The sequence below is a fragment of the Rhinichthys klamathensis genome, unplaced genomic scaffold (assembly GCF_029890125.1).
Source record: "Rhinichthys klamathensis goyatoka isolate OS25496 unplaced genomic scaffold, OSU_Roscu_1.1 h1tg000191l_1, whole genome shotgun sequence".
Taxonomy (NCBI): Eukaryota; Metazoa; Chordata; class Actinopteri; order Cypriniformes; family Leuciscidae; genus Rhinichthys; species Rhinichthys klamathensis.
In genome coordinates, this window is record NW_026606717.1 from 9098842 (window position 1) to 9126678 (window position 27837).

General features: G+C 37.8%; 1 protein-coding gene across 1 annotated transcript in view; it reads left to right on the forward strand.

The window, feature by feature from the left end:
• Window positions 1-980: 980 nt before the first annotated feature.
• sgcd (sarcoglycan, delta (dystrophin-associated glycoprotein)) overlaps window positions 981-27837 on the forward strand; it is a 215553-nt gene continuing 188696 nt past the window's right edge. Inside the window, exon 1 of the mRNA XM_056262310.1 lies at window positions 981-1080. The gene's annotated coding sequence lies outside the window, so the exon portion shown is untranslated. The remainder of the gene's footprint in view (window positions 1081-27837) is intronic.

The following is a 27837-nucleotide window of genomic DNA, read 5'->3' on the forward strand; positions in this document are numbered from 1 at the left end:
GTAAAAATCTCACGAGGTCTGATTCTGAATCTGCAACACACTTTTTTTTTTTATCAGTTTTTTCCCTTGTCTGCTGCATGTCACATCACAGATCAAGATAGTTGCCAGAGAAGGGTTTGAAACTGGATACATTCTTGTTGTCTTATCAGCATAATTTTCCTGCAGCTCCAGAGTAATTTTTTTTGCATGGCATTTTCAGCTGAGATGATTGGCTTAAATTTTTCTATGGTACCAAGATGACAGCACTCTTCCATGCGGTCCTGCGTCAGCCGAGCAGCTGCCATTGAGTTAAACGGTATTGCTGGCGGATATCTCCTTGACATGTCGACTAGTGGCAGAACTAATTGACTAGTCGACTAGGTTATGAGCCCCTGATGCATTTCTATCCCTCCTTTCTTTGAACCTCAGTGCTACTTTATCCCTTCCTCTGCTTCTTAACCTATTCATGCTGCGTTCTCTCTCTCTATCTGTCTTTCTCTCTCTCCCTCCTTTGGATTTCGAATCATGATCCCCTCTGCTGCAAAGAAAACTCCACCTACTCAGAGCTGCTAATGTAGTCACTGACAGTGCAAGCTCCCTCCTGCACACACACTCTCTCTCTCTCTCTCTCTCTCTCTCTTTCCCTCTCTCTCTCACACGCTCCCTCCACTCCGGTCCCACATAAATAAATAGCTTCAGAAGGATGTGGGAGAAGAGAGATGTTGCTGCCAGTGGAAAAAGAACAATGTTGAGGCAACTCTCCCCTGTTTATCTTCAGCGCATGCTTCCAGTCTGGGGATTACAGGCACGTTCCCTCTGGATTTCTTGCCCACTGAAGGATGCTCTGTTCTGACGGCGCTCCTGCCGTACACACATCGAGGACTACTGGACTTTTCTCACTGTTTCCACCTACCCGCCAGAGAGCCACTGATCTTGCCAGTCAGAGGAGCCCATGGAGTCCATCCCCATGGTAGATGGTCCACTCCACATTTGTGCTTGGCAATAGATATAGAGGCAAAGAGATTAGAAACATTGGCAGCCGATCAACTCCATGGTTTTCTGACTTTATCAAGGCTGTGATTTTTGGCATCTGATAAAGAGGTAGGACTTCAAAACATATTTTGTCCCTCCCGATTTAGTGTTTTCCGGGCTTTTGACTGCACTTTTTGTACTTTCATTGCTCATGATGGTTCAGTAAATTTGCAATGTGGTATTTTTGGGATTTTTTTTTCTTTCTCTGATGCACTTGACCATGAAATTTAATGTATTAGATTTAAAATTAAAGTTTGAATGCAATTTGTTATGATACCATCCACCTCTCATTATTCTGTAGCTGTTGTAGAAACTAAGATGACTCCAAAATGAAGGTCCTAACCGCCAAAATTAGCTTTATTGGGTTAGAAGAGACTTAAAGATGTGCAAGAACCCTCATTTGAGCTATATGTGTTGCTTTAAACTCGCCGAGCAGAACCACATGGTGACTTCTTGCGATATTATGGACGCAGGTGATGTGTGATGCCTGCTAAGGTTGCTCATTACTCTGAGCCAAGAGACTGAGGCTACACATCGGCTGAAACCAGTGTTGTTGCTCTGCCAAAACATCTCAGTCACTCTCACAAATGCCAAACACGGCGTGGCATATTTCCCATCCACAATGGCAGGCTGTATATCTGGTTTCTGAAACAGAAAGATGTGTTGTATGGCAGAATCTTTGTCTTCAGGGAGTTGTTGCTGCATCTCGATGATCTGGTTTAGCCAGAAGGCACTTTTCTGCCACTTTGGTGTCCACGGTTTTTTTGGTTTAGTGCCATTCAGCCTATATCCACTCTCTCCTACCCACACATCTCTTCAAGCACCTTATAAAGTATTATATTTCCTTTTTTCTCCAACTTAAAAAGGTGCTTCTGGTTGCCATAAGGTCATTCTGGAGTTGTGTAGGCATCTTAAATGTGTACTTAGAGCCAAATGTGCCATTGAATAGTTTGTCTGCAGAGACGAGATGTAGAAGGAGTCAGTTGTGCTGGAGATCTAATGAACACCTGAGGCCAGGTTGACAGACTGTCTGGCCAGGGGATGGAAATATCCCTCTGTAGATTTGAACATAATTAATTGTCAGAGAAAAGGAAATTAGCTGCCTTTCTCACCTGTTTGTGACTGCTCATAAGCCCAGCAATGGCAATTAAAAATGATCCAAGATGAAAACCATCATGTGTTTGCAACATTTGTGCATTGAATGTATACTCTGAGAATAAGATTACAGAATATAATTATAAAATGCTTTTTAACTTTTCTTGGCATTACACCTTTCGCCATTCTGAACTGCTTGTGCTACCAAATAGAAGTGAGCAGGGATAATTTAACACTTTTTTGGCTTATTTGTTTTGCATCAGACATCTTTGACATATTAGCAGTCATTTCTTGAGACAAATAAATGCATAACTTAATCAAGTCGGATACAATTAAACTAGAAGCGCACAAATGTCAGTATTACCTTCATACCAGCGGTATGTGATGAAAATAAGAATAAATGAAAAAGTTCTGTAATGTGAATAGCACTTGACATAACTTGAGATTTTGAAGGACAGACTTTGATAGTGACTTAAGACTAAATAGAAACACATAGCAAACGAGGCAAACAAGGATTGATGGGAAATACATATTAAAATATGCCCATATAGATATTTAGACCTTAAAGTAACAGTTATTAATTGGAAAATAACATCAGTGAAATGTTGGTTGAAAAGGATAGTTCACCCAAAACTTTATGTTCCGTCATCTTTATGATGTTGTTGCAAGCTTTGACTTTATTTCTTCTGTGGAACACAAATGAAGAAATGTTATACATATTTAATCATTAAAAGAAAAACCCTGCGGCATTTTATTTCTCAAAAATATTTTCTGTTACGTTTATTAAATGTTACAATTATCCCTGTTGTCCCCTAAGGCTCAGCTATACATTTCAGTCCCTGCTGCTTTCTTTAACTTGTGTGAAATGAGTTCCTGCTGAAATCCCTTATATTAGCCTAAGAGCTCTATGCCACACAGCTCATCTGTGTAAGGGCTTCTATAGCGATTATTAATTCTGTTTGGGTGGGAGGCATGTATATCAACAGCAGACTCCACAGAGACAGGAAACGGGAGGATTATTTTTGCACTCTAATTAGTCTACTACAAGCTCCAACTTAATTTGTGGCCCCTAGTTTGCATTTGATGTGTTGAGAAATGAAAAAAAAAAGGGCTAAAAGGAGGGTGAGATGAAATGAATATGTAAAAAAACGAAACAATCCGTCAACATTCTTTTGAAGTGGCTCGGGAAAAGACCAGGCAGGATGTGAAGCCCGTAAAAGCTGGGTCTGTGCACTCAAATCAAGCAGGAATACTGTTTGAATAAATATGTAATCTGAGCCTACAGGACCATGATGCATTAAAAATGAGGACATATTTGGGATGCTCAGAAATGTGTACTGAATTTGGTTGCTGTCATTTGCGCTTCGATCCAGCTGAACGCACATGAGGGCACACACATATGTAAGTTTTTGTCTGTGTGTGTGTGTGTGTGTGTGTGTGTGTGTGTTATTGTTTGATTTTTTTTCTTGCAAGCTCTTGTACTCTATGTTGTGTCATGCTGATGTATTTAGATAGGTATTCAAGTTATCTAGAGCTGATGCACTACACAAACTTGGTTTTCTTTTCAACTATTTATCAGCCTCCATCTCTCTTTAATTGTGTAAGAAAAATAAACCAAATTCAAGAAATATTCTTTTAAAACAAGTATTTAGTTATAAAATATAATAAAAAATGTATAAATAAATGTATATATATATATATATATATATATATATATATATGATTTTTTTCTTTTTTTGGAATGTAAGGGGGAAATTACAAAGCAACAATTACTATAGCTGATATATATCCATTCATATTGGTTATATATGTTCTATCGGTTCTAAAATATACAACCTTGAATTCATGAAGTGTCTTTGTATTTGGCCAATTAAAATATGATATCTGGCCAATAAAACCCGACATTGAAAAATTACTTGCACTTATTACCCGTCAAATATTATAGGGATTGAAAGGCCAGTGGAGTGTCCTGTTCTATAAATCCCTTCTCACCCAAACCTCAAATTAATACGTTACCCTTCACATGAGGTCTTATGTTTGCCTTGGGATTTATTCAGGAGAACGACTTTTGACACATCAGTCCCCCAAAGCGGAGAGGAATGTGAATCCATTTTGACAGTCAAAACTGCCACATTTGTCTATTAAAATGCCTCTACTTCCTGTGAAAAGAAGTCCTCTCGTTCTCTGTTTGGTTATTTAAATCCGTTATCTCGCACAAAGCTGTCCAGCTGCTCCACATGGGAGAATGAAACCTCTGTCAACCTCCCCGTCTGTGTCACAGAGATGCTTGTACCTTTCGGGAAGGCATCACATGAAGAATCACGACGTACAGCGGAGACCGTGTGGGTGCAAACGCCTTCATTATTTGATTGCCATCTTATGTGTAAGGCCTGCTGAATTCTCAGCCATAATAAATGCGGCACGTGGGCCTCCGGCACGGCATTAAGTGCACAATAACTCCGCGTATCGTTTTGATGCAGACCTGCACAGCTGCGCGACGGAAATCGGGAGCTCCGGGACTCAGCTTAAGGGCGATCCTCCGTGACTGACACATAATGTAGAATGAGGGTCACCTTATTATACTGCCGACATCTGCTAGCCTCCAACTACAGGATTTGCTGGGGAAAACGGTGCAAATGAGACAGGGGAGTTTGTAGGGGTCTCACCACCTCAATTAAGGTTTGAACCACCCCAAGGGAAGTCAAAACAAAAGCTTGGAGAATCTTAACGGTGTTAAACTAACAAAATAGGTACAAGTACATCACACAAAAAAGGTTTGGTTAACTGTATTAGGGAGACTAAAATACAGTTAGGGTTGCATCATGAAACAAGTCTTGAGACTATTGGACTATTAGTATTTTCTACATTTTAAAATATAAATAATTTATATTATTTATAATTTTGTAAATTTCAGTTGCATGCACACACAGCACTTCTTTATAATGAGCTGATGGGAGCCCTTTGTAAATACACAAATAATCAGGGGTTTATGCACATTTTCAAGTATGTTAATGTAAGCAGATGGATTATGGATAATATTGTCTGCGTGAGTGATGGTCATATTTACCTGCTGTATGGTCGGCTGCATTGACTAATGAGCTTCTGGAGTCAGATTTATTTAACCCTTTATTCTGCAGGACTGAATGGCTGAATGGTTCAAACAATGGATTACACCTGCAGACTGCTGCTGTGTTTTGCTTCATGAACGCAATTTTGTCATCAGCAGTGTATGTGCAAAATCTGAATCTGAATTCAAAATTTCAATGTAGCACCAATCATTTTATTAAGTCAAATAAGTATTTCTATTTTATAACCAATTATAATAAAGGGCTATTGAATGCTCGATTCGGATTGGTTGATGAACGTTGCAATTATTTTCCATAAACGCAGGCAGGTCTTGATCACATCACAGTTATTTTACAGTATTTCAAAGGTCCTTACAACAGCAAATTAACCAAAACTGATAAAGATGCTGACTAAGCAAATTAATATGGCAAACTATCTCCATGTTTTCCCTCAAAATGATGTTTTATCTATGGAAAGCACACTCTCTTTCTCTCCAATACAAATTAAATTCAAAATCTTTTGAAACACTGGATTCAGCATGTCGATAATGTAACCAGTCTGACAAAACAGTTCAAATCTCTGCAGGAGTTTTAAAATATATTGTAATGTTATGCTACAGTCAAATAGATTTTTATTTTTTTTAATGAACATTAGAGAAAACCATAGCTTTAAACATGCCAGTGTCCTCGTGCCATGATCCATGATGGGTATTGGTTGCACTACAGTATGTGTTTAAATTGGATTGCAAAATTAAAATGACTAAAATAATTTTTAAATAAATAAATAAATATATATATTATATATTTGCTCAAATACTCCATTTTGACTGGTGGAACTGGATAGTCTGATTTAATGAAATGTGATTGCATGTCAAGCTTCAGAATCACTAGTCTTGGCTGTCAAATAAATAGCCATATCTCTATATATGGCTGCATGACTTTGATCTCCACACCGTTTGTCTATATAATTTGGGAATGTCGGAAACATATTGAAGTGACTGCTGTCTTGTACACTTACATAGACCCATATCAATGTTCATCTGCACCTTCAGCCTCAGGTGTCCTGTCTAACTGCTAAAGCCTGTCGGATTTGTTGCTGAGAGGTTTTTTTTTCTTCTTTCAACCAGAGTAAATGTGTGCTAGCCAAATCTATAAATAACACATCTGAAATACAGAGTAGCAACATTGATTGCAAAAGTCATTCTTACTGCAGCTGGGCTGAGTAAGGAAGCTGCCAATTTTTCCACATTACAATGGCACTCAATCAGACGTCTACCTGAGGTTGATGCAGCTGTAGTTTAAAGAACACAGAACAGATGCAAATGGCCTTTACCCCTGGGACAAAATATCGGTATGTTTGAAGACAATTTAAAATGCAGTTAATAATCCACTTTACTTCTGCAACCTGATGTTTTATCCATCTGAAAATGTCTGGATTGTGAAAAGTGTTACTTATAAGTAAAACCTTTCACAATCCAGACATTTTCAGATGGATAAAACATCAGGTTGCAGAAGTAAAGTGGATTATTAACGGCATAGCTGTATATAGCTGTAAGACCGGAAAAACTGGAAGAAAGAGCTACTCTCTGAAAGAAAAAAGGAAATTAACATTTGAACTCACTCTGGTGCACCATTCGAGACGCAAGTCTCACCTCAGAACCATTCTAATCTACCCCTCTTTCCCTCTACCCCCACTCTCTCTCTATCATGCTATCACCACCTGAAATTCATCCAAAATCTATATGGTTTTAATGTGAATAATTATCATTCAGTATTATACATGTTTGATATCATTTAAAATGTCTCAGTGCGACTGGTACAAAGGTCTCATTCCCAAAGAAGTAAAACTAAAGGTAATAAGGTTTTTAGGAGTTAAGAGATAACCTGTACACTGTACACAAAGGGGGGGTGTCTTCCAGACAAATGGTCTTCTGCTCTCAAAAGGTATAACCTCTGAATGCAAATTTCCATTGTTAGCACATGTTTCCATGTGAAAAAAGTTTCTGTCTATATAAAGAAATGCAACAAGAGAATCGGCGCGTTTTGTAACTCAAAATTTGCCTGTGATGCAGAGTGGATGCCGGCACTCCGCATAGTATATTTATAAATGTCCGGTTTAACCTACCTCTTTTACTCATTTGATGTTATTGTATTGATTATCTTCAAATTGATTATGAAATTGGCATGATACTTTTACCTGACATAATAAATTGTAAACATTTGATTTTATTCTAACTGGCTTGACATTATTTTCAGTAAAGAGTTAAAAAGAATAGTCAAACATTCGCTCACATTTAATGATGCCCAGATATCATTAAAACCTTTTCATTTACGGAGTCAGATGAAATAACGAAATAATACATGAGAAAATGTATTTCCTTTAATCAAATTAATATTGTGTTTGACCCCTTTCGCCTTCAGAATTGCCTTAATTCTACGTGGCATTGATTCAACAAGGTGCTGAAAGCATTCTTTAGAAATGTTGGCCCATATTGATAGGATAGCATCTTGCAGTTGATGGAGATTTGTGGGATGCACATCCAGGGCACGAAACTCCCGTTCCACCACATCCCAAAGATGCTCTATTGGGTTGAGATCTGGTGACTGTGGGGGCCATTTTAGTACAGTGAACTCATTGTCATGTTCTAAAAACCAATTTGAAATGATTCAAACTTTGTGACATGGTGTATTATCCTGCTGGAAGTAGCCATCAGAGGATGGATACATGGTGGCCATAAAGGGATGGACATGGTCAGAAACAATGCTCAGGTAGGCCGTGGCATTTAGATGATGCCCAATTGGCACTAAAGGGCCTAAAGTGTGCCAAGAAAACATCCCCCACACCATTACACCACAACCACCAGCCTGCACAGTGGTAACAAGGCATGATGGATCCATGTTCTCATTCTGTTTACGCCAAATTCTGACTCTACCATCTGAATGTCTCAACAGAAATCGAGACTCATCAGACCAGGCAACATTTTTCGAGTCTTCAACTGTCCAATTTTGGTGAGCTCTTGCAAATTGTAGCCTCTTTTTCCTATTCGTAGTGGAGATGAGTGGTACCCGGTGGGGTCTTCTGCTGTTGTAGCCCATCCGCCTCAAGGTTGTGCGTAATGTGGCTTCACAAATAATTTGCTGCATACCTCGGTTGTAACGAGTGGTTATTTCGGTCAAAGTTGCTCTTCTATCAGCTTGAATCAGTCGCCCCATTCTCCTCTGACCTCTAGCATCAACAAGGCATTTTCACCCACAGGACTGCCGCATACTGGATGTTTTTCCCTTTTCACACCATTCTTTGTAAACCCTAGAAATGGTTGTGCGTGAAAATCCCAGTAACTGAGCAGATTGTGAAATAGTCAGACCGGCCCATCTGGCACCAACAACCATGCCACGCTCAAAATTGCTTAAATCACCTTTCTTTCCCATTCTGACATTCAGTTTGGAGTTCAGGAGATTGTCTTGACCAGGACCACACCCCTAAATGCATTGAAGCAACTGCCATGGGATTGAATTGTATTAATGAGAAATTGAACAGGTGTTCCTAATAATCCTTTAGGTGAGTGTATATGCAACATATATATACACACACACACACTATATAGATATATTGAAAATATATTGTATTTGAAGAACTTATGAATCATACACAAAAGGCTAAAAATGTGTTAAAAAGGTAAATTTGCCTATTTACATTTAAAATACACTTGGATGTGGATGATCTTTTTTCAAGCTGAATTTAACTGCAGTGTATTTTCTTAAAGCTGCAGTCCATAACTTTTTGGGGTTAAAAATTATACAAAATAAATGTTTGAGCAAGTAAATAACCAGCCAGTGTTCAAAACTCTGTGCTTGCCTTAGCTCGATTCAAAACAGTAAGCTTGTAATAATGCACACATCTGTGTGAGGATGTTGGAGGTGGAGATTTATAGCCTTTTCTCACAGCACTTGATATAATGAAACTTATCAATTTGATGGCGGATCCAGAAAGGTTCAAACGACAATCACTAGTGACAACTGTAGATTCAGCCGTTGTAAAATGCAAAAGACGTTGGACTTCGGAGTGGCTACAGAAAAAAAGAGACTGCAACCGGCCCATGCAAAAACAAGGAAAAATATCGGAAGGGCATTAAATGTAGTCATGCAATGCTGATGTTATTAACATTTACAATTTGAGAACAAAGTATAATTAGCACGGTTTGACGTGATATGATAAGCGATTGTTAATCAGCACGATTTACTGCAATGCTTTTTTCCCCTTAGTTGGTCAGAACAAAAGTGGATGTTACTTACTTGTTCAGATGGCATTTTCCGGTGAAAATTCTTATGTTGGTCATACTTCCAAAAAGTAGAAGCTGTGATTCTGAATGACAGTATCCACACCGACTGAGAGCCGCACATTCTCCTCAAAACATTGGATTCATCCACGCTGTGCCGTGTGGAGGCACAACTCACGTAAAGTTAATAATTACGCGAATGACTGCAATAGCAGATTTCGAACAGAGATGGCGACAAAGAGGAAAAACTACGGACTGCAGCTTTAAATAATTTTTTTTTATTTTATTCTTTGTTTGTGTTCATCTGAAGAAAGAAAGTATATAATCAAATTAATTAATTTTTATGAATTTTTTAACCACATTTAACACTTTTTTACGTTTATATATATATATATATATCAGGGGTGGCACGGTACATGAAAAAACATCCGAACCGTTCGGTTCGCTTGTCTCGGTTCGGAGCGTGTGTGCGTCTCACGGTTCAACGCATGCGCAATGTAGCCTCGTGCCCGTATGTGACCTCAGACGTGTGTTTCCTTTTCGCGCGAAATAAGACGTGTGTGGACAATCATATGAGGCTTGTTCGAGTTGAACCGGCGCTGCACAGAGCGATCGCTGAATGACATCAACTACCGCGAGCGCGACGGCTCCGTATGCTTTTCAATCACTCTCGCGGTACTTTGATGTCATAAACCGATCGCTCTGTGCAGCGCCGGTTCAAGTCAAACACGCCAGTAAAAGTGGAGTATGGAGTGTCAGGTCACGTCACGCGGAGAAATGGCAAGTGGGAGAGATAAGGAAGGCTAACCGGAATTGGAGGATGCACCAGCGTCGTATAAGTCCGGTGTGTGGGAACATTTGGGATTTCATGTTATGATATTTAAATATATAGCAGCTACAGTGGCACTTTAAGTTAAGATAAGAACTCCAGTCATATGTTTCCAAATACTGCACTTTAATTTCATGTGAAAAATGTGTATCCTCACTCTCAGGGAATAGAAGCATTGTTGATACTGTTTTAGTGTCGAGGTTGAACTTATGTTTCACTTTATGATTATGGCCTTTGCTATTGCTATAGCCTAATTATAGGCAATTATGTTTCATGTATTTTGACTTATTTAAAAGACAGAGTTTTAAGAGTTCCTCTCTTTTTCTTTTAAAAGATAAAATTTTTGCAAGAGCTACACTTAAGTTGGCAGTTTGATAAATGCAAGTTAATTTCAATCTTTGTGTGCTAAAAATACACATAAGTTCCTGTAGAGATAGTGATACACATTGTACTTTTTTTTGCCAAATAAACGAAAAGCATGTCATCAATATCTTCTCTCTTGCTGTATCAAAATCTCACCTAGCTTTCCTCGGAGATGGTCCCAATAATGTGCTTAAAGTCAAGTCAAATTCAGTTTGTGCATGATTGCATGATATAACATTTTTGTTAATACTGTATCCTAAATTGTGGATAATTAAGCTATATATTATATGCTGAAGTACATTTCTGGAGTGTTAAAGATTAAAAGAAAAAATAACAACAAACCGTACAGAACCGAAAACCGTGACCCTAAAACCGTGATACAAACCGAACCGTGGGTTTTGTGAACCGTGCCACCCCTAATATATATATATATATACAGTAAAGGCTACATTCCATGTACTACATTTCCCACTGACAAATCAGTCTTCCCATGAAAAAGCCAACCGTTACCGGTACCGCTGGGAATGCTTTAACTTCACACATGAGCGAATGACATTTCTGCACAAACCCCGAACATCAATGGGCTGACACGTATTCCTATGCGTTCTCGTCCCTAGGTGTTACAACACTCACTTTACGATGTCCTGCCCTATCACACAAACACATCTAGCCAAAATCCCGCCGTCTCCCCCCCAGGGTCTTCTCAGCCTAATGGAATGTAGTCTTCTCACACAGCAGCGCACTCACAGAGCAATTACGCCGACAGATTCATTTAAGGCCGGCCGCAAGCTCTGGCAGTGGACGTGAGGCCAGCTCTGACAGCGAACAGACAGCCCATTCACCCTTCATCAGCCTCGCCGGCTTTCTCACTGTACAATATCCCCCACAGGAAATGATCATTTCAGTCAGAAATAACAATAAGGACTGTATCAGATACAGGATGGACGTCACTGCATTGTCCTCGACTGAAGAAGTATGTTTGGCAGCTAGAACAAGACGCTTTTTAGCCAATTTGAGGCTGTTTGGAGCCAGCTGGCAGGTTGAGTGTTGAGCTTTCAGTAGCTCTTTCGTTTGTCTCGCTCCTTCTTTTTTGTCGAGCCACAGATTCTGAACAAACAGATCCTCTGGGCCATAGCACAATGCTTCTCCAATGACACAACACGAAAGGTGGGAAAGAGGGGGAATTTAGGTTGAAAACTACTCACCTTGAGTATCTTAAAAGAGACAGCCAAACTCCCCAGTGAACGGTGCTTTTTAAAGTCACTGCATTCTGATGGGCTGTCAGTGTTTTTACCATTTATCATCTGGAAAAGAAATGATCTGAAAGTGATTCCAACAATATTTGGTAACATTTTGTTTGGTTACACTTTATTTTAAGGTGTCATTGTTACTGTTATATATTTTATATTTAAAGGGATAGTTCACTTTGAAATACATTTTTGGTATGTTTTAGCTTACCTCAAGGGCATCCAAGATGTAGGTGTCTTTGTTTCCGCAGTAGTTTCAATTTTGATATTTTTAGGTCAAACCGTTCTTGTCTGTCAGTCATATAATGCAGGTCTATGGTCACCACCTCAAAGAGCATGCACAGAGAAGTCCAAATTAAACATGATTTAATGACTCGTAAATGTAAGTACACATTGATGGCCTAAGACACGAAACGAGCGGTTTGTGTGAGAAAACGAACAGTATTTATATCGTTTTTACCTCCTGTAACCACAGCCACATCCAAGTGATCTGAGGGCGCGGCGCTTCGGTCTGTGCGCTTCTGGTCTTCTGCAGAAACAAAGACACCTACATCTTGGATGCCCTTGAGGTAAGCTAAAACATATCAAAAATGTATTTCAAAGTGAGTTTAAGTACTGAGTAATATTAAGCAACTATACTTATACAGTTAGGGTAGGATTAGGATTTGGTTGAGGGTTGGATGTAATTATGCATAATTTACTGTTATTACTATGGTAAGTACATGTACCATATGTAACAAGGACACTAAAATAAAGTGTTACCCTTTATTTTAGTGTCCTTGTTACATGTAGATACTATAGTAAACACGGTAGCACTTTATTTTACAGCCCTATTTCCATTGTACATACTATGTACTTATTATAGTAATTGCAATAACTGGGTAATAACTAGCAATATTAACCCTGGACCTAACCTTAATATGTACTTTATTACACTGTAAGTGCACTTACTGTAAAATAAAGTGCAACCGTAATAACTATAAATTATGGATACTTACTAACCCACTTATAGTAAGTAGTTACTTAATATTACTCAGAACTTAAATGTTTAATCACAGTGTAACAAAGACACCTTAAAACAAATTGTAACTCCAATATTGCTCCTCTGTGCTGTTATTTTTACTTCCCTATAGTTCTCATAGAATTAGAATGATTATGTAAACTTCATAGTTATTGTCCTTGGTGAGAACTGCACACTTAAGCCACTAAATTTGACTACGCTCATGCTCTTCCGTTCTCCTTGAAAAACCCTGCCCTAAGCCAACCCAACGTTGGAAAACCTGGACATGAAAAGAGAGAGCTTTTCTAATTGGCTAGTTTCCATATGGATAGAAAAGCCCGTTTTTTCTCGTCATAGAGCCTATCTCTGTTAGGAAGACAGGTGTAATTTCCACAGTCAGCTATTTCAGTGATATCTGTCACGTAGGGACATTTCATGTGTGGTATAAAAAAATCACTTACAGCATCTTCAGGTAATGCATTAGTATAATGCAATATCTGGTGAGAGAGTGTAATTCAATATTGCATAGAGACGCATATACCAGGGTGCCTTGACACCTACGTTGTATTAGGCCTTTCTCATCTGGATAATTATGTAACAATGCAATGAATAGGTCTGAGCATATTCATAATTACCCTGTGTAGCCTAGACTTGTAAATTTCCCTTGTAAGCACCCTGATGTCTAAGGATTACTAATTCAGCCTGATGTTTCTTTTCCTTTTCATTGCTTATTGATTTCAAATTCATGACTCCGAAATTAAGGAACGTGTGCCTTTGAGTCCAATTAAACAAGCCTGGCATGGTCCTGGAAGAAATGATTATGGCAAATAAGAGCATTTTCATGGGATCGGTGTAAAGCAGTCATATCACCTCTGGAGGATAATGCTAGCAGGAAAGGGAAGCCATAAACGCTCCTCTGAGTGTAAGATCGAGTGGCTGCATAATAATCACACAGTTGCTTTGAGAGACTAGCTGAAAAGCCATAAAATATACACACACAGAAGAGGCACAGGGTTTTTTATTATTATATGAACTGACAAATTGCCTATTCTTGTATCTTTAAGTGTATTGCAATATTTTTGCTTTTATTGTTTTGTTTGTTTGTTTCTTTTCCTTTTTCCGAGTGCACAAGTACATAGTGTATAGTGCGTCATTTGGGACACAGCTTGTGTACTCGGACTACTCTTTTGACGTACTGTTTTTCGCATAGGGTGACTTCAGGGTAATTGGGACACCTTCTGCCATTGAGATGTCCCAATACACCCCTACTGTGTACTGTGTTTGATTTCGGATGCAGTCATTGTCTTATTTGAAGGCACACATAGTTTTGTTGGACTGACATTCATTACATTATGTTATGCAGCCGTTGATTTATTTGGTCTTAGCATTTGAATAAAAACTGCAGAAACAAGTCTGTCTTGAATCAAAAGGTCTGGGATCAGGGTTGTTATAGAATTTTTCATTTAGTTCTTATTTCTGTTTTATTTTCAAATAGTCTTTCCAGTTTGGTGTAGTTTTTGTTAGTTTTCACTACATCATTGTTAGTTTAAATTTGATATTTTTCAGTTTACTTGGTTTATATTTAAGATTTATGGTAATATATATATATATATATATATATATATATATATATATATATATATATATATATATTAAATCAACGGCAATAGTGTCCACTGTTAATATGTCATTACTATTTAGTGGCAATTTCATTTTTAATGCATGCAGGTTAAGGGTTTCCAAATTTAGTTTAGTTGGTTTTATTTAAATTTAGTTGTATTTTTTTAATTTTATTATTTTTATTATTTTACATTTCATGCATAAAATATAACAAAAAATAAAGTTGGGTTTATGCTTAAAATAAGAAAAAATGCTATTGGGTTTAGAAATAAACTTAATTCTATATTCTTATAAAACAAAACCTAATTTATTATGCAGTTTTGCTTCGGGTTTTCAGATTGTGAAATGTATCTTGCTTTAAGCATATTTTGATATTTTCTCTTGGAAAAAGGACAAAAAAATTGATTAAGAAAATTGATTGCAAAAGTATTGATTGCAGTGTCTTGTGCACGTATGAAAAACAGAGATGTTGGTATGAAAACGCCCAGTATTTGGTATTTGTCTGCAGGTTTCAGGCACTGAGGAACCCCAGAGGGTGTGAGGATCTTTCTTTTCTGAATTATGTTGTCACATTTTGAAAATGATGTTTTTCTTTTATCCCTGATGTGCTTTCACAGCCTCCGTCTCTGTTTTTCTGGCTCTTGGCCTAAGCCTTTTGATTTCTTCTCATCTCCCTTCCTGTCCTTCGGAGGAGCTCACATTTTACTTTCTTCTTCCCTCTGTGTTCTCTCTCTATCCTGAAGGTCTGTCTTTGTGAAGGATACCCTCTGTCCACTGTCTAATTTCGTTTATGTCTTCTTCACCTCGGCCCTCGCGCTGGTCTGAAGGACCTCAGCTCAGGAAAATGACTTGCATTGCATTGCAAATCTTTTATCCTACAATGCTATGGAGATTTTAGAATATTAGATTTACTGAAAATGATGATTCATGCATCTCAGTCAAATTCTGTATGTATTGTACATACTTTATTGATGTATAGCAATGGTTCTTCACTGCATGGTTTTGATTCACGACCCAGATTTTACAAGATATTACCATGTGACAAACCAACACAGGACTGAAACTGTGAAAAAGTAACACAAATGTAATTGAACATGAAAGTATTGTTATTACCATCGACTATTTAAGCCAATCAATGTGCAAAATGACTATACCAAACCATATCAAATCAACAGCATAATATCAACATCAGTTTAAGAAAGTATACACCATATGACATTTTAAAATCTTGCCCTGTCATAAAATTAATAATAATGATAATAATAATAAAATATTACTTTAAAATACCTCTACTTGTTATTAATAATAATTTTAATTTTATTATTATCTTCTCTTTTTGTTTTAAAGTAATATTTTTTCAATAATTTACAGTTTTTTAACTATGCTTTTTAAGATGTCAAGGCATCTGAATATGCTTTCAGAGGAGATCAGACAAATGAATAATGATGACATATCATAAGAGCAAGCAGAAAGGAGTGATTTAATAAACCTGGCTTAATGGATAGGTGTTGCGTTTGATCTGTGAGGCCGTTTACATGACAAAACGAAAAAAAAAAAATTCTTTGGCCATTCATTTACACGACAACAGTGTTTTGGGAGTTTAAAAACGCAAACTTTTGAAAACGTGTTTCAAAGTTCAAGTTTTTAAAACCGATGCAGTTATCATCTCCATCATGTAAACTACAAAAATGCACATTTGTGAAATTTGACATCATACGCATGCGTATTGCGTGTTCAACGCGTAGTGTTTCTTTACAAAGTGTCATCGCCAACTACTTGCCTGGCAGGAATATTACAGTCTTTTTAGTGGATCAGTGTGAACGGGAATCATTTTAACAACATGAAAAACACAAAGGAAAAACTTTTCCGTCTTTATTACATCGTTGTCTGGTAAACGTATCCAAGAATGTGTTTGCTTGAGTTGGACTTTGAGTTAGTTTTGCACTGTTCCCAGTTCAGTTTCCTTTGTCTCTGTCATCTGTTGGCTTAGTCTTTTATTTTCCCTCATGTGCTACATCTAGTTTATTATCTTCTTTAGTCCCTAGTGTATCTCTGTATGTAGCTATTATAGCCCTCAGTTTCAGTAGCCCTTTGTCCATTATTGTCAATGTTAGATGGTTGTCCTGATTGTGTTTTGCTATTTCTGAGAAGCCTGAGTGTTTTGTTACTTTTAGGGGAGTTTACGCGACAACGATGTACAAAAACCGAAACGTTTTTCCTTTGCGTCTTTTGCGCACAGACGACAACGTTTTCAAAATGATCCCCGTTCACACGGATCCACAAAAACACTGTATTCTGCTGCCAGGCCAGTAGTTGGCGATGTCACTTTGGCTACGTTCACACTGCAGGCTGAAACGACCCAATTCCGATTTTTTTGCCCCTATGCGACCTGTATCTGATCTTTTCATGACAGTCTGAACGACACAGATCCGATCTTTTCAAATCCGACCCAGGCCACTTGGGTATGTGGTCCAAATCCGATATATATCCGATCTTTTGAAATGCGACCTCAATCTAAACGGCCAGGTCACATGTATCCGACCCGCACGCCATTGATATGCGACAAACGTCATAATTCTGCGTTGAAGTAGGCGGGAATGAGAAGATAAACAAGTTAGCTATTGTACGATAGCACGCACCTGTAGCTAGCCACTACACTCCAACGCGTTGCACTGTTATGGTCCGCCGCAGACGTGTCTCTTCCCGTGACAGAGTTAATCGAAGGTGCTCAAACATAATCGAAGGTGGATCTGGTCATTCGGAAGTTACTGATGAATTCTGTATTAGTGAAGCCACTCACATCAGTATCCCACCACTCCTGGCTGCGACTCCGCACCCACACAAATAACTTTAATATTGCTAAACGAGCTCCACTGTTGACATTCATGTTTAGCTACTTCCGCAAACAAGTGACGTCGTTGACCGTTGAGTACTCTTCTGCGCATGCGGGTCACTTCTGGGTCATTTCACATTCACACAGGAGATCACAAAAGGTCGCATTTAATTGTAAATGTGAACGCCTTGCAAAAAAATTGAATTTTTGCAAAAAATCGGATTTGAGCATTAAGCCCCTGCAGTGTGAACGCAGCCTTTGTAAAGAAACACTACGCGCCTATAGACTGAACAGGTAATACACATGGAGCATGTTTTTGTAGTTTACACGGAGACAATAACGGTATAATTTTCAATAACTTGAACTTGGAATCCCGTTTTCAAAAGTTTGCGTTTCTAGGCCCCCAAAAATGCTGTTTTCATGTGTAAAAGCCCAGACAAAACACAGAAAAAGTTTTCAGCTTTTAGTTGAAAACGATTTTGTGTAAACAGACCCTTAGTTTGTTATTATTAAAACAATTACTCCGCATAGATCCTGCTTTTTTTTGGTTTTTCATCCTTTGCTGCAACCAACCTGTGATAAAAGGATATTATGACATCATCAATCAAAGATGTCAGGTCTGATACCGCAGAAGAAGATTTATCAGGATATTTGTGTTATCCCACTCCCGACCTGTAACATAGAATAAGGTCCATTCCCTTCGACAAGACACTTGATTGACTCTCCCATATCCCATAATGCAGTGTGTGTTAATGACCGTGAAAGTCGGTGATAAGGGCAGATGGGATTTAAAAACGGGTGCCCTGGTTCACACAGGTGTGCTTAACGTACACCCATTGTGCCCAGTTGCCATATAATTAGAATCCCCTCTCCTCTGTAATGCCATACTGGCTTTTAATAAAGCCATACTGGCTTTTATTTGGCATCCATCTTTCCCCGGGAGAGAAAAGAAAAGAAAAGAAAAGAAAAGAAAAGAAAAGAAAAGAAAAGAAAAGAAAAGAAAACAAGTGGTTGAAGGGAAAAAAATATGTGGAAGATAATTGAGGTAGTGTTAAAGAAAATACAAACCCCAGCAATTGAGAGGGAGGGGAAAAAACATTTCTGAAACATTTCGGTGTCAGCTCTCTTTAGATTTATTGATGGTATTCTCCTGCCTTTCTTTAGTTAATTGGAAGTTTGTTGGTGTTCTCATGGAGCGAGTGAAGAAAGAAAACACATTTTGGCAAAGGCTGACAGAATAGACAATGTGGAAGAAGAACAAATGCTGTCAAGGAGACAACGTTATTTTTACATGCACACCTGTGAATGAGGTACGGTACATCATTTAGCATTTCAGTTAGGAATTGATCTTTTGTGTTACTTTGCTACAGCACACAGCTAACCATGTGCAGAGATGTTCCGGCTGTGCATTGGGCTTAACGTGATTTGCACAAGTACAACATATTCCTAGAACAACATTTCTTTCATTTCAGCTCCCTCTGATTTTAGGGTTACAGTGCTGTGAAAAGTGTTTGAACCTATTTGATTTTCTGTGTTGTATTATATCTTAATGCTGAATTTCGCAACATGCTCATTGGAAAAAAAACGTGCCTATATATTATTCACTGCAGTTTCCAGTTGAAATGAACACTAGAGGCAGTAAAACACCAACTTTTATTCCTTTTCACACAAATTATGATTGCAGAAGCAGATTATTGATTGAACAAGATTTGTAAACTAATACAGTTTGGTTTAACATTGCAAGCTCCATATATATGTCTGTTCTGATGTAGTCAACTTGTTCAGTAGCTCACCTGGTACAGCACTGCACTTACAACGCAGAGCGTTTTGGTACGAGTACTGTGAGAAACAAGACACGATAAAAGAGCTCAAAGACAAAGAAGCAAAAATGGCATGGTTGCTTCAGCAAATGCATTTCTATCTCACGTTTGCTTTTGTTAACACGATCAGTTGGGTTTTGGGGTAGGGTTTAATGTAGGTTGTATGTTATTTTCAAAGCGCAATCGAGCGTTAACCTTTAAACGCCACTCACTGGGCATTTCATTTTTGATAGTCCGAAATGTACTGGTATGGTACTGTATGTGGGAGTGCATGGCAAACTGTTGTAGTGGGCATCATCCAGACGAGTCAGATTCCCTCATGTCTCACCCTCCATCATAGGATGACCACCTGTCCCGCGTAATGCAAGACGTCAGCAGTGTCCCGCATTTGAATAGTCTGTATTCTTCCCTGAACTAACAATACAACAATAAGTCTATAATACCGAAAAATGCGATTGCCATTTTAAAATCCATTTGCACAGCCATTATGTTCTAGCTAGAGCGATAAAATAATCAACCAATGCATTCAAAGGTTTTTTCTCCGCTCATGATGAATGTGAATGGAGCAAAGGAACCAGTGTGGACCTCATCAAAAAACATACACCAGCCATGGACATCTTCTAGACATGTACTGGTCAACATCCCGATTAAACCTGCAAGATCCATCAAAAAATAGCTCAAGATGCACTGAACCCGGATTTATTGTTTTGCATGGTCTAAAGGGAAATAAACTCGCTACATAAAGACATTTATTTAAGCATAAAATGTGATTTTTATCTACTATCCTGTTTTTCAGTCCATTATATTTTGTGGACCGAATAGGTCCTGTTGATTAAATCACACTGTATCACTTGAACATGAGCAAATTGAGTGCCAGACACAATTAACAAAGCTCATTTGGCGATTTAAAACAATACCATCCAATGTGACGGCTTGAATAGGCTTTACTGCTAATGTACATCAATATTTACTATAACAATAGTAAATTTATCTCTCACGCACGTGTCCCGCATTGTCCCGCAAAAAATCACATCTACTGTCCTGCAACAATAACCGGGTGGTCACCCTTTCAAACCTCTTTTACTTTCTTTGCACTGTGGAACACAAAATAAGATATTTTGAAGAATGTCTAAGGATTTTTTCCCCCCATACAATAAAGTTAATTGGAATCCAGATTCGTTTTTGGCCCAGATGATTTTCATTATCTTTTGAGGCATTTATCTGTATACAAGATAAGGCATGATTCTAATTGTTATACAAATATGGTGCTTAATGAAATTGAAAAGGACAGATTGCTGCAACATTGTTTGTTGAAGCTAGCGATTAGTTTTCTGATTAATAACAAGGCATTTTTGGCTTCACCGTAGCTGTGACCGGAATTAATGAACATTAGGTGCAAGGATATGCTATTGTAAGAAATCCCAGCATGCTCAGTAGTTGAGAATAGCTTCGCAATAATTGCAGATATCAAGGGTGCCTTTGAAGTGCATTGAAACAGTTACATCAACAAATGACCTAACAAGATCCATCTGAGAAGGTCAAGTTTTACTTCCTGGATTCCAAAGGAGAAACACGGTCTTTGCATTAGTGAGCTGTCGTCTTCTCTGCTCAGAATATACAAAAAGAGACGCTAAGTGCTCAGCGGTTCATCCGGTCACATGTATCACTTTTATTCAGCAGGATTTAATAAATAATATCTGTGATGCTTAATAAAGACGACAAAGATGAATGACTTTGACAATGCGTAAGCACTTTGAGGCTAAAAAGAAGGAACTTCTGAGTTACAGTACTGTAGAAGTTACTGTAGGTATAGAACTTATGCTTGACAGTATTGTTTAGACATTATTTTTTAACATTTTTAATTTATTGATTAATCAGTATAAAAGAGAATAAATAAATATTGCAGTACAATTATCTTAGAGCCTTTTAAAATAATATTTATTTTTAGCACAACAGCGTAAGATAATATAACTTTTTGTCATGATCCTATCTTTAGCTTCATAGTTTCGTTGTCATGTTCTGTTTGGTTTCTAGTTCATGGTTATCACGTGCTGTCTCTGTTTTACCTCAGTTCTAGTTCCTTGGTTTCTATGGATACTAATTAGTTCTCACCTGTTCCTTGTTTCCGTTAATGATCATATCAGCGTATTTAAGCTTTCTGTTTTCTCAGGGGCCGTTTACACGACATCGTTTTAAACTAAAAACGGAAGACGCATACGCACTGCAAACTGTATGTGTAAAACAAGCGTCCTTCTCGAGTATTAATATGCAGCTATAATGCACGTAGGTGATTTTGAATACATTTTTCATGTCGATATACAATGGTTAGATACTGTTAAAACTAATCGTGGTATTGATCTCTTTGTAAGACTGCGACTCTATAGAACAGTGACAAGGGAACCTAACTTTACAGCGCTCTGAGAGCCCCCTAGTGGTTAGGAGCATTTTCGTTGAGGCTTGATTTCAAAGTGTTGTGGCTTGTTTCCGTTGTGTTGTGGCTTGATTTCAAAGTGTTGTGGCTTGTTTCCGTTGTGTCGAGGCTTGATTTTGTTGTGTTGGAGCTTTATTTCGTTGTGTTGTGTTGTGGCTTGATTTCGTTGTGAACTTTTGTTTGCTTTTTAAATTTCTTTGTGTTGTGCACTACTGGGCCACCGTAGAAACAGGGATCGTTTTGATAACATTATCATCTGTACAAAGAAAAAAACGTGTCCGTTTTTAGCACATCGTTGTCGTGTAAACGTACCCTTAGTTCTGTGTCCTGCGTTAACAGTATACAGTTGTGTTGTGTTCTTAGTATCTCAGTATTCATTATCCCAGTCTCCTCGTTTTGACATTCTGCGTCACACATCTTATTTTCATGCTGGAATATATCTGTGATTGTTCTTACATCATAAAAACATAATGATAATTGTATTTTCTCAATTTTTGCTGAAGTCCACAATTCAGATTTGCTCATCTGGTTTATAATAGTGTAGATCTGACTTTTCATAAGGTTTTTTTTTTTTTTTTTGCTTTTGGTCTTTGGAAGGCCATATGTTTGTTATGTAACAGAACACAGCTGTTCATGTCAATTTGCACAGCAATCTAATCACAAGCTGTGAATTATAAGGTACAGTGTGAGGCAAATTCTATATAATTACAGATCACACTAGACTAGAGGCATCAAAGCAAATTTAATACGTTCACTAGCAGTTAAGAATTTGCTTGACGGCTCTTTTTCTGACTTCTAAACATAGGTTGCAACATTCATAATTTTGTCATTTAAAATTGTTTTATTAGCACCATCTGCAAACAATATTCCACAGGTGTTTATCCCTTAGAGCGCCAGCAACTTTTGGCTTAAACTGGCCAATTTTCTATATCACAGTTTATCCGAACTTGTGCATGTAAGTGAATTTCAAAAATGAGTGGCAAAGTCATCATTCTTGAATTGGAAGTTTCCCCGCATCTGTTTCATTAGTGAGTTTTCAGACAGATCTTGTTGCCAGTCAACAAAGCAAAGGCATTATATCACTGTCTCAGACCTGCGAGCTTTCCTGACAAGCAATTAACTGAAGGAATATTGTGTTGTCTGAATGGAAGTTGGGAGGTATTATGAAACAATGGCTCAGAAACACCCCTCATACATTTCACCTGTCAATCACTGCCCTGGCTGTTTGAATCTATTACTTATGAATATGTATTGCACGGCTCTCCAGTCATGTCATTTAAATATTGATTGATAGAAAATAAATAATCCCAGTTCTGTTTGAGTTAGGCGACCTTTGAACTTATGCATATATATATATATATATATATAATACCAACTTATATTATAATATTTCAGGCTTGGTGTGATTTCATTTAAATATCAATATCTCTACATGGCAGAATGCAACCCACATGCATCATAATATTTAGTTTTGAGACTTCTTCTTAATTTTGAGACTTCTTCTTAATTTGTATCATTTATATGAGTTTTTTATTTTTTATGTTTGCTTTCTCCTCCAGTTTGTTCCCAGCATGAGAATGTAATTTGTGAATCATTGGCTTCCGGACGATGTGTTATTGTGCTCCCACTCTGGAACGAGATAAAGCGGTACACAGGACAACCCACATACGTAGTGACATTTATAAATGAGTGCTAACTCTATCTTTGAGGCTGAAATTAATTTTCGCTTCAATTAAAAAAAAAAAAAAAAATAATAAAATGTTAAGATGATGAGGTATAGCGCTGTGAGCCGCTTGGCTGGTCGTAGCCACACTGCTTTTTAGTAGATTGGATATCGGAAGTTGGAAATTGTTCATAAAAAAAAGTCTGCATACCCAATAAGTTCCTGTTTTATTTGTGTGGTTATGGATTTGAGGAAAAATGCATCCCCCTGCTTCAGTTTAGCTTGGAGAGGTGTTGCATTTCCAGAAATCAAAGAAAACTAATCAAAACTTTTGCTATCCAGCACTGTGTTTCATGGGTTTAATATTTAGGAAACCTGCAGAGAAAAATTAATGCAATGAACGATGAATTTACACTGCTACGTTTTAACCCTTTCTTGCACAGTGGCAACATATAATTCGGTTTTAATAAAAACTGATATTCAGAAAAAGCAAAAATGTGTCTTTTTTTCTCTTCATGTTTGTGCAGGTGCATGTGTGTGTGTGTAAAGGGAGCATTTGCACTCCCTTTACTGCTTAAACTAATATGATATAATATAATAGTCACGCGGGGTCTGAAGAAGATGAAGACGGACAACAGGATTATAAAATATCAACAAGGTTTATTAAACTAGAAGGCAGCAGGCGTAACAGTGTGCACTAATACAAATAACAACTGACCCCTGAAGCGTGAACAAGGAGGAACTTAAATACACAGTGGTGACAAACTAAATGATGAGCAGCTGAGATGAATGGTTAGTGTCCATGGAAACAGATGAGTGACGGAAAACAAAGACAAAGAACACGTTAAACTATAAAGAACGGGTCCAGAACGCTGACAATAATATAATATAATATGATATAATATATATATTTATTATATAAAAAAACGTACTAGTCAAATGTGGAAAAAGCATTAAATGATATATATAGCAAATATTATATTTGTCACATTTAGAGTTTGTTTTTTATCTGTTCTGTTCATGTCTGTGTTTCTTAGGTTGGTTTTCAGTTTGTTCATTAGCTCGGTTCTCTTACTTTCCCAGCCTGTTTGTCACCGTGGTCACTGATCAGTTTAGTTCTGTTCAGGTGTGTTTAGGTGTGTTTAGTTAATTAGCCCATCTAATTTGCTGTCTATTTAAGTCCTGTGTTTATTTCAGTTCTTTATCAGTTCTATGTCGTGTTCAGTTGGTTGTTCTTTTCTGGTTCCTGTTCCTGATATTCTGTTTTGTGAAGATTTGAGTTTATTTCTAAATAAACACTGCTGGATCCCGTTTAATCTCCACTGCAACCAACGAGTGACTAAATTATTTGCTGATCTTTTTGTTTACACAGTTTATTATTTTGCGTTGTAGTGGAAAAGGTCCTTGTATTTTGACAAAGGATGTAGTATACACTTTTGAAATTGATATTGATTTTACTGAGCCTATCACTTCTGATTGATTGAGGAGATGACCTGAAAAAACAGGATCGATTTCATTTGCCTCGGAGGCATTTGGGCTTTGACCAACCAATCAGAATTCATCTCAGGTTGATGCTACATTTATCAGGTGTAATGACTGGAACATCCCCTCTAACATGTGTTCTTCTGTTTTGTTTTTTGGGAGAGTTTTGGCGAACATTTCATTAAATAAAAGGCTATGAAATGTTCTCCAGCACAGAGGATGATGCTTGGGATATAGAGTTTTACATCAGCTGAAAAAGGCCCTAACACTTTCAATTGAGTGATAATGTATTAAAAAGGAATTAATGTAACTGTGGTATCATTGATATATTATATCAACATCAATAACTCATTATTACATGGCTCTTTGGAATACTTAATCCTGATTGATCAGTTGCCACATTCTGAGGTTTTGACATTTGACATTGTTGCACTATTTAACTATTTAAACCACCAAAGTGGAGAGAGGAACAATGTGTCATAATAACTGGGCTAAACTGGATTCCTACGATCACACAGCAGTTTCCTCCAAATGACATTTTAATGCCTCATTGTGTTCTGTCATTATTTTGCTCATGCTGGCATTGTACATTAGATGTACGTCTCAACAGGCCAATCACAGTATCTTCATGCTGGTGTATTGAAGCTAATGTTGTGCTGGTTGGGCTGACCTGGCTGACCCTGTGATGGTCAGAACAGGAGTTTGCAGGGGACAGGAGTGAAGTGCTGGTCCGGCAACACCCGCGGCACTTTATCAATCAACAGTGGCATCTATTCCAGCTGGTGCCACCTGGCCCACTCCGTCAGTGACAGCGGTTATTTCAAGACACTGCCAAAAGTAGGGGCTGGATTTAGCTGCTGGCGTGCACCAGGGTTCCGTCATGGGTCATTAGATTTTTGGAGTTGAGACTGTTTTCAAAATTATTATGAGGGGTGCTAGTGAGGGGTGGGGTATTTTTGTGTCTTTTCGCATTCAACATTCTTATTTAATTATATCACTGCTCATAGGAGCATATAAAGAGCTGCAGAAATTGGGCTTGCAAAGTTGGCACATGATCAAAGACATGATACAAAATTAACTGGAATCCTTGGGTTCATGTCAATGCCCTTGTAGTTCCTGAACAACATTAATTTTATGTCCGAATTTATTCAAAAATATGATAAAAAAAATCACTTCATACATACTATGACTTGAATATGTATCTACATGCACATTTGTCATTTCTATATTAAAATTTTTTTTATTTTTTATTAAGGGGTCATAAGGTCAAACAGGGTGATGAAACCGTCCTGACGTGATACATCACAAGTCTCTAAACAAATCATATAATTTGTCCTTGTTATGATACAGCACGGTTAGTTCAGATCAGAGATGCTCACAAGTCTCTGAGCTAGAGTCCAAGTCAAGTCTCAAGTCTCTGAGCTAGAGTCCAAGTCAAGTCTCAAGTCTCTGAGCTAGAGTCAAAGTCAAGTCTCAAGTCTCTGAGCTAGAGTCCAAGTCAAGTCTCAAGTCTTTGAGCTAGAGTCCAAGTCAAGTCTCAAGTCTCTTGTGGTTATAAGTGTTGCATCACGTACAGCGACCCATCCAGGTTGCTTAGAACACTGCATAACTTTATATAAGGAATTCGAAGCATGTAATATGTTAGGTTACACTTTATTTCGATAGTCCACTTTAGACATTCTACTAACCATGTACATTTTCAACTACATGTCAACTAACTCTCATTAGAGTATTAGTAGACTGTCAGGTTATGATGTGGGTTCGGGTTTGGAGAACAAGTTGACTTGTAGTTGCCAAGTTACTTATAGTCAGTAGAATATCTGTTGGGGAACCAACAAAATAAGATATTATAATACATAATTAGCAGATATTAAGCCTACTAATACTCTAATGAGAGTTAGTTGACATGCAGCTGCAAAGTTACTTATAGTTAGTCGAATGTATAAAGTGGACTATCAAAATAAAGTGGTACCATATGTTATTATGACTCCTTTATCTATTAGCATACAGTATCAGCTTTGATTTTGGTATATAAGCAGTGTAAACAGGCTATTGCAACATGACAAAAACACCAAGAATGCTTTACTTTTAGGACCTAGTTAATTTCTTTATTTTGCCTTGTAGCTTGAACATACCAAGACATAAGACCAAATATAGAAAATGATATAACTCACAACACTAAAATTGACACACTCCTATTTAGTGCAAAACATCAGTGTAGCTAAATGCAAATAAACTATTGCGTCCAAATGAAATTAACACTACAGTGCACTTCCAAAACATTCAAATGCTCAAAATCTTTAGTGTAAATGTGAAGCAACTGACCAACTTATGGCATGTAACGTTAACTTGTTAAGAACAAAATGTTTAGAAATAAAAAAATCCAAAGGGTGAGATCAGACTGGTTAACCTTCTCTTCTCTTAACACACTAGGTATGGGCCACAAAACATTTCTGGCTTCTTCTGGCTGCACTGCCTATGCAACTAATCATAGCTTAACGTTATACTGTAAGTCAACACATCCCAGACTCTCAAACCAGTGTAACGTTATAACTAAATGAAACTGTAACGTTACATAAACAACAATAATCCTGTAACCTGTTTGTAGACAACGGGCAGCCAGCGGCACGTAAATGATTAACATTACGTTAATCGACCACCACAAGTTTGGCAATTAAACAATCGCTCATTCATATTTCATAAGGAAGACAATCGGAGTTAACCTCCCGTAACGTTAGGTAGCTAAAGCAATAAGCAAGCTAACGGTAGATGGTCAATGCTGAGCTAAACATGTTTACTCACCTATCAGGGTGCGTTTTCAGACGCCTGATAAAATTAGATGTAGTTGAGCCAGAATCTTTTATCGTGATACTGCATAATTTGCATTGAGCGCTTCTTTTGAGCGCGTCTTGTTTGAAGTTTTTGAACCCAAAGCTAACGATGAATGGCACAGCAGCGGCCGGTGCAGTCGAACTTTTTGTTTGTTATCCTCTCATGGTCGCGCGCGCGCTGCCAGCAATAGGCCACGTAGTACGTGGTTACGTAGGCAGGTTATAGGTAACGGAGGGAGGGGGGTAACAGCGAGCTCATCAGACGTTTCC